A 4,399-nucleotide genomic window follows, 5' to 3' on the forward strand; every position below is an offset into this window, starting at 1 on the left:
TAAATATAATACAACCGGTTGCGATATTAACATGTCAGCTTTTTGTTTCAAAAAGGACTTCGTTGGCTACTAATGTGTGCGCCTCTTCTCAAACTGGACGATTTTTTTTACCACCGCATATATGTGCCATGTCATGAAACCATGCCAATTTTCATGTTTTTTGGGTGCTTTTTGATTTGCTGGGATTTAAAAACCGAGATTCTCATTGTTTCAGGACGACGACAAGTTTGTAATTCATTCTCATTCCTTAAACGAGACCTAAACATGCACCCAATGACACATGTACGATTTCCCACTCATTTTGCTTCACTGGAGCATGTGGTTGTAGTTCAAATTTGAATTATGGACTACATTAAATGCATAGAAAACTTAGTAATTAGTAATATAGCCGGTCTATTCTGCTAATATTAGAAGAATAATCATTCTGATAACACTTCCGCACTGCACGCTCAACGCAAGTGCACGTCATTGTTTGAACCAACTGTGATGCAGTACTCACACGAGTGAACATCGTGTCGGAAAAAACTGCACGCAATGTTTTTCCGGTACTATTTTCACTCTAATTCTTTAACCGTTTATCAGAACAAGGCGTATAATATACCTTTGGAAAGCTATTGATTAGGCGCAACTTCGCCATGTTGAACACTTTTCGAGATTCCTCTCGGTTTAAGAGCAGTTTCAAAAATGGTGCGGCGGATGACGAGTGGCAGCGAGCGTTTTTTTCGTGATTTTTCTAAACTGCTCATCAGAATAAAGCAAATGATACGTCGTTGGAAAGATATCGTCGCATCTTTTTCATATCTATTATTTTCTCTAATAAGTTACGGTTTAAGAGCAGTTTCAAATTTACTAAATCGCGGAATTCGGTTTTTTGAAATTTTTGCAACTTTCGGTACTGTTTTCGCTCTAGTTTTTCAACCGTTTGTTGAAACGAGGCGTGTAATATGTCGTTGGAAAGCTATGGATAAGGCGCAACTTTCATATGTAGGAATGGTTTTGAGATTGCTTACAGTTTTAAGTTAATTTTGAAAATCATGCGGCAGACGATGAGTGGCAGCGGCCGTTTTTCAAGAAATTTTTACAAACTGGTTGTCGAAATGATTCAAATGATATGCCGTTGGAAAGATATCGACGAGACGCAACTTTTTCATGTGGAACACTCTCTAATTCCTTACGGTTTAAGAGCAGTTTTAAATTCACCGAAAAGCGGACACTTTGTTTTTCGCGAGACCAAAATCATCGTGTGTACTTCATCGGACAGAAGAACACACTACTTCAAACGGAAAACCGCACTGCAGCAGGCAGTCAAGTGAACTTCATGATTTGTTTTTGTCGGACATAAACTTTCTCACAAAAGTTTTTGTTGTCTTTTTTTCAACTTTTTTTTTAACGAGTGGACCGCAACACTCCCGAAAATGAACCGTAACACTATCAAAAGTGAACCTCATGAGTTTTTGTTGTATTTTTTCATACTTATTAATTTTTTACGCGCGTTAACCAAGCGAGTGGACCTTTCATCGGACAGAAGAACGCACTGCTTCAACCGAAAAACCGCACTGCAGCAGGCAGTCAAGTGAACTTCATGATTTCTTTTTGTCGGACATAAACTTTCTCGCAAAAGTTTTTGTTGTCTTTTTTTCAACTTTTTTTTGAACGAGTGGACCGCAACACTCCCGAAAATGAACCGCAACACTATCAAAAGTGAACCTCATGAGTTTTTGTTGTATTTTTTTCATACTTGTTATTTTTTACGCGCGTTGACCAAGCGAGTGGACCGCAAGGACTGAGCGAGTGAACTACATCTAATATGGAAGCGAGCTTCATTTTGAGATCTTTTTGTTTTGTGTTTACCAAGTGGACAACAGAGGAGTTTTATAGCATACAAAATCTGCACTCTCCACCAGCCAAATCACGGTAATGAACTGCAGTTTTTACATTGAACTAATGAAGTGCACTTTTCAACAACAACAAAATTGAGTAATGGGGCATCCAATAGAACTTCTTCCAACTAAAAAGGCACTGCATCAGACGGTCGACGAGTGAACCGCACTGCTCTTTTTTAAAAAGCTGAACCTAGGCCAAGTGTACTGCACTGTTCTTTTTTCAAAAAAAATCGTAAATCACCATGGCAGATGGAGTGAACTGCCTAATTTATTTTTTATTTTCAAATGGAACGTTTTGTACAGATTAAAACACAACGCTTTTTTACAGTGCACTGCAACACTAAAACTGAAGGACGGTGATTTTTTTCAACTAGTGAACTGAACCCGAATGGGCTGTGCACTGTGGTGTACCTGCACACATTAAATTCTTATGAAAACGCAAAAAAAAAACTTGTTTATGAAGTGCACTCTTTTTCAGTACGTATTGAACTTGTTCAACTATGCTAGACTTACGGACATATCCCACGGAAAGCAAGTTACGGACTGATTTGGCAATGGTTAATTGGAAAACAAAGGGCAGCAGGGCCCACACTATAAATCAGGGGCTGCTCGCAAGGGATTGGTTAGGAGGTAGTCCGTAAGTTAATTTGCTTGTGTGCTGCCCGTAAGTGTAGCATTTTTGCTTCCCCCCTTGAAGGAGAGCACCCTAGAGCAGTGCACTTCTCTCCCGCCGCCAGGGAACCGCAACAAGTTGAGCAAAGAACTACTTCTGGAGGCTCGTTGACGCTCGCATACACACAGTTGAATTTCACACCGCACTGCATTAGCAAAACCTGAAAAAAAATCTAAACTAAGGCCGACGCTCTACTAGCTGAAGGAACTACACGAGCTGCCTCGCCGCCACAACCGTGCTGCACGTGCGTGTATGCCGAACTGCATCACCATGCTGCCCCACCGAGGATTCATGATAGAGGGAGGGTTGATATCCCAAGGCCGGAGCCGGTGCTCACTGGGAGGCGCTTTTTGTGCTCAGCTGCAGAGAAGATCGAGAGAGGAACGTAGGTGGCCTCCTGGTGCCTGCACATCATGGTGGTGGGTGAGATGGGGTAGGGGGATGGGGTGGGAGGGGAGGAGGGGTGGCCATGGCTTTTTAGGCTCCCGCTCCACGCCGCGCCCACGACGACGAACTGCACATCACTGACACCCCAAGCGAACTACAGCGCTGTGCCCAAATCAATTCTGAAAGAAGCAAAAAAAAAATTAAACGGGAGGAGAGGATGCTCGAGGCTGGTGGTTGCGGCGTCGTGCCTGACAACGAGGGAGGCCGGCAAAGTCAAGCAGTGGAGGAGGACCTGCATGAAGACAGGGGCCCAAACATGGAGCATGACCACGGCCGGGAGGAGGCAGCTCGCCGGCCGCCTCGTTGCAGCACACATGCCGCCTCGTTGCAGCACACATGCGGGAATCGGTATGCCAGCCGTGAGGAGGGGGGGTGTCCCTGGCGATTTGGATGAGCAGCCACCGGAGTCGCGGGATCGGGCAGGTAGCCAGCACAGATCCATGGCCAGGAGGCGCGTAGGGGGCGGTTGCCGGCTTGGATCCATGGTCGGGCAGCAGATCCATCATCGGCTGGCGCTTTGGTGGCGGTGGGAGGTGGAGGGAAGCCCAGACGGGGAGATGAGGGGTGGTGGCCGCTGGATCCAACTCGCGATGTGAGCTCTGGAGGGGGAAGGGGTGGCCATGGGAGCTCCTAGGAGGTGGAGAGGATGGGTTTGGTTGCGCCTGACGGTGACCGGCGGCGGCGGGGGCCGTGGTGCGTGGCGCGGGATGGCAGAAGGTGGACGGGGGCGGGGCGAGACGGCGGCGGCGCGGCAGAAGGTGGACGGGGTCAGGGCGAGACGGCGATGGCGCGACAGAAGGTGGACGGAGGCGGGGTGGCGGTGGCGCGGCAGAAGGTGGACGGCACGTGGGGGATTTGGATCGGGGAAGGACGGAGTGGGGATGTTGTGTGGGAGGTGGGGGTGGGGCTTTTTGTCGTGGTTTGTCGGGCTGGGTGGTTCAGTTCACGCGTGGGACAGTGCCGAGGTGTTAGCAGAACTAGTAAAACGTACGTGCGTTGCCACGGGCCTTTGAGAAAAAAGATAAGGTGCTACTCACTGAGTTAATATTACCCAAAACAATGTCGTTTAAGCTAACTCACATCTTTTTTTCGACAGTCGGCTAACACACATCATATTATTAAACACAATAATCTTAGAACACATACAGCTAGTCCCCTCAAATCTACGGACACGCCCGATCGTTAACTGCACAGGAAAGAGAAGGAAAATGGTAACCCAACCCGACCCTTATATCATCCCCGGTCCAGGCTATCCGCAAACTCTCACATTGACACCAAATATGGGGAGTATATGAGGCTCATAGACGCGCATGGTCGATCTGCCACGTAGGATGTGGCCCACCATGGACTACCTTTTCTTTCTTTTCTTTCTCTCTCTTCATCTCCACCAAGCACA

At 47.0% G+C, this 4,399-nt stretch overlaps 1 long non-coding RNA gene across 1 annotated transcript; it reads right to left on the reverse strand.

Annotated features, from left to right (window-relative positions):
- Positions 1-1,586: 1,586 nt before the first annotated feature.
- LOC109781937 (uncharacterized) lies at positions 1,587-3,879 on the reverse strand. Its single transcript, XR_002237425.4, has 2 exons — positions 3,236-3,879; positions 1,587-3,122 (listed from the first exon to the last, which is right to left on the reverse strand). It is a non-coding gene; the product is annotated as an uncharacterized lncRNA (long non-coding RNA).
- Between the last annotated feature and the right edge of the window lie 520 nt (positions 3,880-4,399).

The sequence above is a fragment of the Aegilops tauschii genome, chromosome 7 (assembly GCF_002575655.3).
Source record: "Aegilops tauschii subsp. strangulata cultivar AL8/78 chromosome 7, Aet v6.0, whole genome shotgun sequence".
In the NCBI taxonomy this organism is placed as follows: domain Eukaryota; kingdom Viridiplantae; phylum Streptophyta; class Magnoliopsida; order Poales; family Poaceae; genus Aegilops; species Aegilops tauschii.